This window comes from Delphinus delphis, chromosome 21 (assembly GCF_949987515.2).
Source record: "Delphinus delphis chromosome 21, mDelDel1.2, whole genome shotgun sequence".
Lineage (NCBI taxonomy): Eukaryota > Metazoa > Chordata > Mammalia > Artiodactyla > Delphinidae > Delphinus > Delphinus delphis.
In genome coordinates, this window is record NC_082703.1 from 10,190,580 (window position 1) to 10,203,053 (window position 12,474).

At 37.0% G+C, this 12,474-nt stretch overlaps 1 pseudogene; it reads right to left on the reverse strand.

The window, feature by feature from the left end:
- Nucleotides 1–5,428: 5,428 nt before the first annotated feature.
- On the reverse strand, nt 5,429–6,081 carry LOC132417728 (GTP-binding nuclear protein Ran-like; annotated as a pseudogene).
- Nucleotides 6,082–12,474: the final 6,393 nt, after the last annotated feature.

Consider the following 12,474-nt stretch of genomic DNA (forward strand, 5'->3'; position numbering starts at 1 on the left):
CTGAGATCTTCTTTCTACCTTTCAGAGTCTCCCTCTGTTTGCTTTGTACATAATGTCTAGGATTTTTAGTTGTAATTAGAGGGAGGAACAGGAAGAAGTACACCTACTTCCTGTTCTCTGAAGTGGAATTCCTTAAATCTTCTTTTATTTCTTTTGGTTGGTTTGTTGGTGTTTTATTTTTATTTTATAGGTGCCACATGGTCTTGTTAAGTTTATAAATCGTATATGTATATTGTTACTATTTCTAAGTTGAGTCTCTGTGGGATCTAGAACACTTGAGCCCTCTACCAGTTCACAGTTTCTCTGAAACTACAAGGAGAGTCCCAAGAAACACATGTATGTATGAAAAACATTCCAGATAGAATTACATTTTATTACTAACTGGGGCTTTGACTCCACAACCCCATATAAATTGGTGTTCTGATGATTTGGGCTTGAATGTATGTGAACCTTTAAAATAGTGGAAGCCTAGTTGTGGCTAAGCACAGGGTAAGAACACAGAACCTGGCGTCTCCACTTTCTAGCTCGGAGACCAGGAGAAAGTTCCTGAATGTTTCAGCGCCTCTGTTTGTTTACCTATAAAATGGAGAGAAATGAGTACTACCTGAAGAGAAACCTGCTGTCATTCTAAAAAATTTCCCCCCTATAAATAAGGTGTCCATTTTCTCTGGTTGTTGTCCAGATTTTTTTTTTTTTTGTCTTTAGTTTTCAGACGTTTGTTTATGATGTGTCTTGGTATGGATTTTTTGGTTTATCCTGTTGGAGTTCTCCCAACTTTTAAAAATAATTGAACTATAGTTGATTTACAATGTACACCTGTTAGTTTCAGGTGTATAGAAAAGTGATTTAGTTTCATATATATATATGATATATATATAAGATGTCAAATATCATTCCCTGTACTATACAGTAAATCCTTAAATCCTTGTTGTTTATCTGTTTTATATATAGTAGTTTGTATCTGTTAATCCTAATTTATCCCTCACCCCCTTCCCCCTTGGTAACCATAAACTTGTTTTCTATGTCTGTGGGTCTGTTTCTTTTTTGTAAATAAGTCCATTTGTATCATTTTTTAGATGCCACTATAATGGATATCATATGATATTTGTCTTTCTCTGACTTACTTCACTTAGTATGAGAATCTCTAGATCCATCCATGTTGCTGCAAATGACAATATTTCATTCTTTTTTATGGCTGAGTTCTCCCAGCTTCTTGACCCTGTAGATTTAAGTCTACAGTAGGATTAAGTGTGTTAATATGTATATAGCATTTATAACAGTATCTGTCTCATAAGCACCATATAAATGTTAGCCATTAATACAGTTAGTCCCTCCTTTCCTCAAGGTAGCACAGAAAACAAAAGGCAGTGCAACATGGTCAAAATCTGTTCCTCGTTGAAAGCAGCGTCTTCTAACCTTTTGATCCTGAAGCCTGCTTATTGCCCATTTCGCTTTCAAGTTTGTGCTTTCCCCTTTACTATGTGAGCAGTTCCCTAACACCACTGGCACTGAGATACTTTTACATTATGTTTCATTATGTAATAAACAAAGATCATAATTTCTTTGTAGTTTTTCTGTATCCTGTCACCTTACTGCTCTTTCTTATTAATTCTAGGAGCTTATTAGTTGATTATTTTGAATTTCCAGGTGGCCAATGATTTTATATGTAAACAATAATCCCAGTAATTATATTTTTACTTCAGTTATGACTTAGACTGCCCAGACTTTGAAAAACAGATGATTTTCTGATTTCCAATATAGGCAAAATATCCATTCTCTGTTTCCATGTCAACAACTTCTTTCTCATAATTATCACCTCTTCTTTTGCTCTGCATCCAGGAAAGCATCTCCTTACTTATGCTTTTGTTTGTTTTTTATTGCTCCCAATATTTTTATTGATGATTTTATTGCCAGACAAATATCTTAAAAAATAATTTCCAATAATCAGAATGATATGTGCAGGAGACATATTTCCAGACATTGATGCTCCTTTATTATAGAATTAGAATGATCAGAGAAGATGAACCAAAATATTTTCCTATCATCTTCTGGTCCATCTGCATTTGTTCTGTGCATAAGTAAAGAAAACTCTAGGATTTTTCTCTGTCCAATTCCATGGGGCTACAATTATTGAAGTTTCTACTAGTATTCTTTCTTCTCTTATTATTACTTTCCAGCAGAGTTGCAATTTCTTGCCTTTTCATGTATCTTTATGAACTTTCAAAAGAAATTTAAAGATAGTGTATCAAGCATCAATTTTAACACATACATCTTTGTACCAAATACTAACTGTTTCTTATCTTTGTGAACTTGAGTATGCATCTCTCCAGACTCAGTTTTATATCTCAGTCAAATTGGGGGGGGATGAGTGAACTAAAATTATTTATGATGTTTTCCATTGCTAATATCATCCTTGATCATAGGCTTATGCTAATAGGGACATTTAAGTTATGAGGTAAATATAATGAAATTTAAGTAATGAAGATTATTTTAAAAAATATTCAGCTCAAATTCATGCAACCCCGAAAACTACACTTAAAAATAAGTGCCTGGGTATGGTGTAACAATTCTGACACCACTGTGCATGTATGCTGAAATTGAACAATTAAGTAAACAGATGGTGATGGGAAGATCCAGGTTTCTTACTATTGGGGTGGGAGTTTGAGCTAATCAAGGAGAGGAGGCTAGAATGATTCATATGGTAATGGATTAGAATTGAAATCACAGGTATAAACTCGTGTTTAGCTTAATATAGATGAAGATAGTTGCAAATAGAAATACATAGAGGTGTGATACACACACACACACCGGTTGGTATAACACACATATTTCCTTGCTCTGTCAGCTGGGAGGGTCTGGGGGCAACAACACCCTAGGAGCAATGAGCACACCTAGCACCCAGATTTGGTTTTTAGTACCACTCTACAATAGACAGAAACAGGGCTCCTTAGAGAAATGGCTAATTCTAAGACTGGGGCAGAAAATATCTATGATGAAGAACCTGGGGCATCTTTTAGTATCAAAAAGTAAGGAAGTACAAAAAACAAACAAAAAAAGAAAACCCCAATCCCCCCAAAAACCAAAACTCTACAAGGATGAGGGTATATCAAAGGGACACCAGAGCCAATGGAAAGATCTCCCAATGGCCCAAACTGAAACAATTTCAACAACAAAATTAAGTAGTAGTAGATTGTAACTCAAAGTATAAAATAAATATCCAAGAGTCCATATTGATATAACTAAAGTATTGAATCAATTAATAGGGAGACTCAACAAATCTCCCATGCCAAAGCATTCATAATAATTTATGTAGATGCTCTGCCCTCTACTAAGTGGGGCATAACTCTCCATTCCTTAAGGATGGCCTGTGGATAGCGGTTTCTTTCCAAAGAGGACAGTATGGAATGGGAGGGGGGTAAAGCAACTTTACAGAGGAGAGCCCCTACAAGGCTACCTCAGTGATCAACAGTGATCAAAATCAACAGTGATCAAAATCAGCGGTGATAAGTCATGGGGTTAATATGTGCCCTTGATATGATGTGATGAGAATAGCCCTTCACCTCTGTGATCTTCCTCCTAAAACACATAACTCCAGTCTGATTGTAAGAAAAACACCAGACAAATCTCAATTGAGGAAAATTCTACAAAATACGTGATTAGTTAGTACTCCTCAAAACTCTCAAGGTCATCAAAACCAAGAAAAGTCTGAGAAACTGTCATAGCTGAGAGGGATCTAAGGAGACATTACAATTAAATGTAATGTAGTATCTTGGATGAGATCCTGGAGCAGGAAAGGGCATTAGGTGAAAACTGAGGAAATGCGAATGAAGTATGGACTCTAGTTAATAATAATGTATCTGTATTAGTTCATTAATTGTAACTAATGCACCATACTAAAGAATAGAGAAATAATATTAAATAATAAAGAAAACAGGCTGTGATATATGTGGGAACTTTGCATTATCTTCCCAGGTTTCTTTTTTTTTTTTCTGTAAATCTAAATCTATTCTAAAACAAAAAAATTTACTTTAAAAAATGCCTGCAGGGTAAATGAGTGAATGGAAGGAACAATAAAGAACAGGAAACAAGGATAGAGATTTTTAAAATATTGTGTAATGAGGGAAACTTTGTGGAAAATAATACATTTGGTTAGTTTAAAAATATAGACTAGGATCATTTATTCTTTTCTTTTCCCTTGCAAAAATAGATGCAAATAGAAGGCAAAAAATTTGGATACTGTGTAACTAAGCCAGCATGTGGCCAATAGCATTGATTTCAGTTAATAGCTTATAATCACAATAATCAGGCCAGGGCCAGTGAGCTAAGCTATTGGAACTATTTTTCCAATAGAATAATTACTTTAATTCAGACCAGGGAACTATTGGGGGTGGGGGAGGTGTGTGGTTAGGGTAGTACATAGACCCACTGAAATATTAATTAGTTTATGCAGCTATGGCCAAAAAGCACAGGAATATAGGCTTATATGAGGGAAACAAACCAAAAAAGGACATGAACAATTTTTCACAATTGTGCTGATTTGATTACTGAAAAGTATATTTTGAATTCGTTTTGCTGTTGAATCATTACAAAACAATGCATTTGTCATCTAATTGTTAATTGCTTTTCATGATGTAGATAAATTATAATCAACTTTTTACATTTGCAAATATTTCCCAGCAATCTGATGATGAGGTGCTATTTTGCATTGTTCTTTTTTTTAATTTTCAAAGTATTTTTACACACTTGATGATTTATTTTTTTGTCAATTGAAATAAAAGGTTTTCTCCTTCATTATAATTACATATATTAATTTAAAATTTAAAAATCAAAATTTAATCAAAATTTAAAAATATATTGAAAAAGAAAAAGAAAAACAGCTAACCATAATCTCATCATGTTAACTTTTTAAAATGTATTTCCCATTAGGCTTATTTATTTTTGAACTACAGTTGTGACTATATGTATATTCAATTTGTGTCTGACTTAACAACTTAGCATAAGCATTTTCTCATGCTGTTTAAAATTTTTAATAATCACTATTTTGAGTACTGTAAAATATTAAATCAGTTGTTACATGGTTTACTAATTTATTAACCTAGTGGACATTTAGGGGTTTTCCCCAGTGATATTTTATTTACCTATATATGGTCCAATTCCAGAAGAAAAGTCCAAACCCACTGATTTTTTTGTGTGTTTCTGTGTGTGCTGTGACCACAGCAGTCTTATATTTGAAACTCAGGAAAGAAACAACTGGAGTCCAAACAGCCAAGTAGGGAAGTAAAATATAAAGGTATTTTTTTAAACTGCCACATTCATTTCAAATCCCATTCATTTAGCATCGTAAGGATGAAGGATATATCTGGTTAGCTGTGTAATAAAGTCACAAACACACTGCTTACTGGACATCACAAGACAGTTGCCTATAAAACTAGACCTCGGACTTCAGCTTCCTTTTCTCCCAGGGTATCATTCTCTCTGGGAGAATAGTAGTCTGAGCAGCCTCTAAGCCGTGCTCATACTGAACTTCCAAAACTGAGTCCATGACTATGATTGGTGGGGTGAGAGCACCCGTGCCAACAGACTCCAAGTCAGGATCGCCAGCTAGTTTCCTAGCAAGCCAATGGACAGGCTTCTCAAAGTTGTAGTTACTTCTGGCAGAAATCTCATATTACTGGAGATTCTTCTTTCATTAGAAGACAATGGATTTTTCCTTAATTTCTCAGTCCTTAATACGCACTATGTTGCCATGCAATAAGGCGAGGATGTTTTCATATATTCCTACCAGATCTCTGTGCCGCTTAGGTGCACACTTGTAACTCTTGATGTCACATCAAACATTACAATGGCTTGCTGGGCTTGGATCAGATAGCCATTTCTCAGGCTACCAAATGTATGTCTAATTCATTGAATTTAAAAAGTCTATTGTTGGTATGAAACATGGGGCGATAGACTTCAACAATCAAAGTGACTACATCTCAAACTCATGAGTCAAATGACACTTTGAAAATATAGTTTACCAGTATTGTCATCACCAACCAATTCATATTTAAATAGAACTTGGGATTCTTTTGGGGCAGCCATCATGATGGTTCTTCCAGAAGTGTCTCTCTCTGTTCCTCAGCTGGCTAAGCCCAATCAATTTTTTACTTGATTGTTGGTTGGTTCTTATATAATCTCTGTTAGTGATGAAAATGAGAACACTTAAAATGTTAAATATTGCAGCATGAAAATGCCTTTTGACCTAAAATTGCTGAACTTTCCTTTGAATTAAAAACAAAATTCAGTTCATAAATGGATGCCTCATTCATGGATATCTAGTTCATTCATTCACAGAATACTTACTGAAAATCTAGTGTGCCAGGTGCTGTTCCAAGTGCTGTGAACAAAGCAGGTAGGAATTCCTGCATTCAGGGAGTGTATCTTTTTCAGCAGCCAGAATCGATGAACCACTGCCTTCTGAGATGAAGTTGGTAATACCTAGAAGGTCACTATTTCTGGAGAAGGAATCTTGACTAGACACTGGATATTCCGTACATTCCCACTCTGGGTTCCCCTCCACTTACCTAGAGTGAGCAGTCACAAGACAACAGAGGAGGCATCAAGAGCTACTAAAATGAGACAGGGAACCCAGAGGACAGATTCTGCTGAGACAGGGTCCAGTGAACAAATTCTACATTTTGTGTGTGTTGGGAGCAGGGGAGCTTGTGGGCCAGAGGAGCAGGGAAATTATTTTTCAAAAACAAAACAAAACAAAAAAACCTGCCAGACTGAATAAGATATACTCTGCAAAAAAACCTAACATGGAAGAAAGAAAAAAACAAGGCTTGGGCTTCCCTGGTGGCGCAGTGGTTGAGAGTCCGCCTGCCGAGGCAGGGGACACGGGTTCGTGCCCCGGTCTGGGAGGATCCCACGTGCCGTGGAGCGGCTGGGCCCGTGAGCCATGGCTGCTGAGCCTGCGCGTCCGGAGCCTGTGCTCCGCAACGGGAGAGGCCACAACAGTGAGAGGCCTGCATACCGCAAAAACAAACAAACAAACAAACAAACAAAAAAACAAGGCTTAATTTTCACTAAGATTTGGATGCAAACCAGAGTTTTAAATTAGAACAAGAGCCAAATAATGCCTGAAAAGAAACAGAAGAGTCAGAATGATGGGTTTTATGGCTGCTTTAGAACCATGAAGTTGCTCAGGATTTTTGAATTTTGCTTTTATTTTGGGGCTGGATGAGTATAAATAGTAATCAATATTTCAGAAATTTAAAAAGGGTCACTGGGAGTGAGGAAGATTTGTGGAAAACTACGGACCCAGTACTGTCAGGTTGGATCTTTTAATCCAACAAGAGCAGTTATTAAATTTACCAGGTCCATCCTATGCTTCATGCTGCACTTCAAGGAGGAGGAAGAGACTAGAGCCACAGCTTTGGAATTATTCTGTATCTTGTCTACATGGGACTAGGAAAGCCATTAGGGAGCTGCCAACATTGTATGAGAACTCAAAGGAGAGCCTAGAAGAAAAGAAAATAGATTGAATGTGTCCAAGGAAGAGAGACAAATAAGAGGAAGAGAAAAAGAACTAGGGTAGAGGATAGAGGTAGAACGTATTAACTTGTACTCCTTGAGAAATTAGTTTCTCATCACATCCTTGAAGATATTACTTGCACAATTTACCATGGTTGTGTTGAAAGAAGACAAAAGGACAGGTTATAAAATGGGCTTGGGAGAAGTTAGGAAAATACGGAGCTTCATCTATTCTCCCGTCATTAGATACTAGAGTTTAGTTGGAATGAAGCAAGATAAATTGTGAATTTGGTTAAATGAAAGGAAATGGATTAAAGTGTGGTTTGTGTTGTATACTAAGAGTTTTTTGCCCTTTTAGATGAGGGTAACTCCAATCATTTTCCCTTAAAATTTGAAGTAAAAAATCATAAAGCGTGAATAAATACTTTCTTCTAAATTATATCAGCTGATTATCTAAATATGCATCCTGAATGTGTGAAAGAGTATTTTGGAAAGGTCTATGCCTGTAAAACATTGATGTGTGAACAAAAATCTCTCTGATTTCCCCCATAAGGGGAACAGCTTTGTGATCTCAAGCTGAGAAAGATAGGAATGGTTTCCTGGTTCATCAGCACCACATGGATCCAAATATTAGCTGGGCATGAAGAGTGAGGTAGTCGCTAGAAGAAACAAGAGTTTTTTCTGGATCCTTAAGGCCCCACTGTGACCTAAATTACACACAGACGTACACACATAGAATTTCCAATGACATCCGTTGAAACTTCCTCTGAGCAACTGGGAAAGGGACTTGGCCCAGAATTCCAAGAAACCCAACCTGAGGTTAAAACCATAGTCATTCCCAGTGCTTCTCAATTGATTCAATTTCCAACGAAATTATTGTTGTCTCTGGTTCCAATAGCAAACTAAAGAGAGAATTGAATTAGAAAGGAGAAACATTTTGTTGAAAAAAAAAAAAAAAGCAACCACATTACTCTGTGAGAACATTTCAGAAGGACCCAAAAGAGACAGAATTCCAAGGTGCTATTCTCAAGATCTGTCAGGTTACCTGGAAACAGATGTTTCATGTAACTAAGGTAGTGACCGCAAGTGAGCAGGCGTGGGGAAATGGGGTGAAGAAACTAACACCTTCTCTTTCCTTCAGTCTCATATTTTTTCCCCTTGAAACCAAAGCTTGATTTGCTATTTGGCTCAAGGAGCAGAAGAGGACAGAGGAAGTCACAGTGCATTTCCATTTCTTGTCCAGTTTCCAGTCCCATGTCAGTAGAGCTAAACCTTGGATGGCCTAGCAGCGTCCCTACGGAGGTCTGCTTGGCAGAGAAAGGGAAGGAGTTTGCGTTGGAGGACAGCCATCTGCAGCGCTCAGCCCACAAGCTGTCTGTCTGTCCCCTCTAACCCCTGTCAGTACTACAATGGAGAGAACAAGATAAAGAATACTCCCTTTCTCATCAAAAAATCAAGAATTTTCTGTGTGCAGCAGGCAGCAGACTGTGCCTCCTTGGCCAATGTCAAAGCTGGCTGTAGGAATTCGTCTGCAGCGAAACAAATCAAAGCTGCCCTGTGGCTCGAACTGTAGGTGGCCTAAACCCGCCTACATAGCAGCTTCTCCATGAGTCACAGGTGTCATGATTAGCAGATTATTGGGCCAATTATATGGAAACGTTTTTAAAAAGATAACAGGTTTAGAGTCACCATCACAGACACACCAGAATACTTGTCTCTACTAGACTTTGGATTGCATTATAATGTGAAATCATTTAATTGCTAGCGTTTATCTACTTTTGGAAAATAGGGTTCTGAATCCCAGGCTGCTGAAGGGAATTGCCTGTGGTATAGTCAGCTATTTTTAACAGTAGCCAAGACAAGAATTCAGATCTCCTGCTGGCCATCCCAGGCTTAATGATTCACCTTTGGTAGACATGGCTCTTGCACTGGATTGCACACAAGTTGACAAGCAGTCCAGAAAAGTTTTGAACAGATTGTCCTCAGGCCATTTATGTCCTCAAGTACGAATTCACTGAGTATCTTTTGCTAACAAGAGATGAATGTGAGGGGAGTAAGTTTCCTCAAGATTCTAGAGAAATCTGTGGATATACCAAGGCCTGCTACCACATTCCAAACAGCTTTGTCTGAAGGCTTCATTTCTTACTGAGGTAACCTGGACATCTTTTCTGGAGGAACACCTAAGAAAGGCTACCATTCTGGAGAATTCTGGGGTTTGCAAAGAATATCTGCAGTGTTGTGGAAACTCTGATTTCCAGCTGAACTCCCACAGAACTTCCTGGAGTTCTGAGCCTTATTTTAAAATAGCACATGGCAAAGAGAAAAGTGTAGGCTGAGTCTCTTTTTTAAAAAAGAGCTAAGCAATATAAGAAATAAAAAAGGGAGGAGAATCTATAAAGAATTTTGAAAACGAAATATGAAATCTCCGTGCAATGGAAATATTTAGAGTAAAAGACACAGAGAATGTAGTTCAAATAGGACTTGGGGTGGGAAATGAGTAAGGCTAAATAAAAAATAAATTGAGTACAGATGAATGAGATAGCATCACTTAGTGATTACAATCGCAAATTTTAAAGACAGACTGACCTGACTTTGGGTCCCAGCTTGGTCGTTCATTAGATATGTAGCCTTAGGAATATTACTTAAGACCCTTTCACCCAAGTTTTTCATTCGTTAAAGTAAGAGATGAACAAACCGATCTCATAGTTGTTCATGAAACTTTTCAATGACCTGAAGTGTGTACAAGCTAAATATGAAGCCTGGTACAGATTAAGTGCGCAATAAATCTCAGTTAAAGTTATCTAGAAATACAGTAATCAGAGTCTGAAAGAAAGTGAAAAGAAGGGGTAATTTATTTGGTGGACAGTAGCAGGAAGCAATTTAGATATAAGAAATATTATGGAAAAATGCCAAAAGGTATGGTGGCCATATTATCTGAAAAAATAAATTAGCACACATAGCTTGAGAGTGGGAGAGATGACCACTATTGGGATTGCCGTAGGAAGTCCAGGAAAGGCCATCTCTACACGAAAAGTGTGAATTAAATTTACAAAAGAGAAAATTCTTCTGCTATAAGCTATGAGAAATTAACATCTTTCCTTAGGCTATAATTTTGAGCTAGAGCCAACTGTAAATTACTTAAAGTTTCATAAATTAATGTGGTTCTTTCTTCTTCTCTTTGCATTTGTAGATGCACAGAGTTTGATCATGTGACTACTTGTTAATTTTCACCAAAAGTACTTAATGGAGAAGAGACGAAAAGTCAACTAGTCTTGATTTGCCAGGTGAGTGTAATGGCTGCCGAGGAGAAAACAGTCACTGCGGCTTCCCCATCAGTGTGAGCCTAGATTCCAGTGATGTCCTTAGAGACTATGCCTGTAGCTTGGTTCTGCCCCAGGTGCATGTGCCCAATTTCATGAAATGAAGACTTCTGGGGCTTATAAAGAACAGTTGTCTCCCCTTATCCATGGTTTCCCTTTCCTCGGTTTCATTTACCTGTGGTCAACCATGGTCCAACAATGTTAAATGAAAAATTCCAGAAATAAACAATTCGTAACTTTTAAATTGGATGCCATTCTGAGCAGTGTGATGAAGTCTCCTGACGTCCAGATCCATTCCCCCAGGATGTGAGTCATCCCTTTGTCCAGCGTACCGCATCAATCTCTTTAGCCTTCTCAGTTATCAGATTGACTGTGGACTGTCGCTATCACAGTGCTTGTGTTCAGGTAACCCCTGTTTTACTCAACAGCCCTAAAGCACAAGAGTAGTGAGGCTGGCAATTCAGATATGCCAAAGAGAATCTGAAAAGTGCTCCTTTTAAGTGAAAAGGTGAAAGTTCTTGGTTTAATAAGGACAGAAAAAAGTTGTATGCTGAGGTTGCCAAGATCTACAGTGAGAACAATTCTTTTATCCATGAGATTGTGAAGAAGGAAAAAGAAATTTGTGCTAGTTTTGTTTCCCCTCAAACTACACAAGTTATGGTTACAATGCGTGGTAAGTGCATAGTTAAGATGTAAAAGGCATCAAGTTTGTACAATCAGATATTTTGAGAGAGAGAGATCACATTCACATAACTTTTATTACAGTATATTGTTATAATTGTTCTATTTTGTTATCAGTTTTAATCTCTTACTGTGCTTAATTTATAACAAACGTGATCATACATATGTATGTACAGGAAAAAAACATAGTATATATAGGGTTTGATACTATCAGTGGTTGCAGGCATCCGCAGGGGGTCTTGGAATGTATGCCCCATAAGGGGAGACAACTGTATAAGCATTGTGCCAGGAGCCAGAGGTGCAAAGAGCAATGAATAGTAGTGAGGAGGTATTAAACAAATGTGGTGCCAGGGAGAAAATAAACATTAAAAAAAATAATCTTACATATAAAATATACATAAGGAGAGCTTTGTAGCTTAATTGTGAAAAAAGTCATCACTGAGGAGTAACTTATTGCTGAGACCTAAATGACAAGAAGGAGCCTGACGCTCCAAGATTGAAAGGAATGATGTTCTAGGCAGAAAGTACCAAGGCTGTTTGTGTGTTTGAGAGACAAAAAGTTGAGCCTATGGAAATGAATTAGTTAAAGGAAAAAAATTATTTATTAGTTAAGGCCGTGTATGAGTTAATATTAATTAAGCAGAGTGTATTAATTTATTATTATTAGTTTATTACAGCTTGCCATATGTTGATGTTATATAGATTGATACTGTATCAGCTCATTTTAATGTAGGAAATGTATGATAGCATTCTTCCTATTTCATCCCTCCAATCCTTTGTGCTATTGTTGTCATGTACTTTCCTACTACATATTTATACATGCCACAATATTATTTTTCTTTAAAAATCAATTTTTGTTTCAAATAATTTAGAAAGAGGAAAAAAACCCCAATGTAAATATTTACCATTTCCTAAACCCATTGATTCTTTTTATGGATCCAAATTTCTAACTAATATA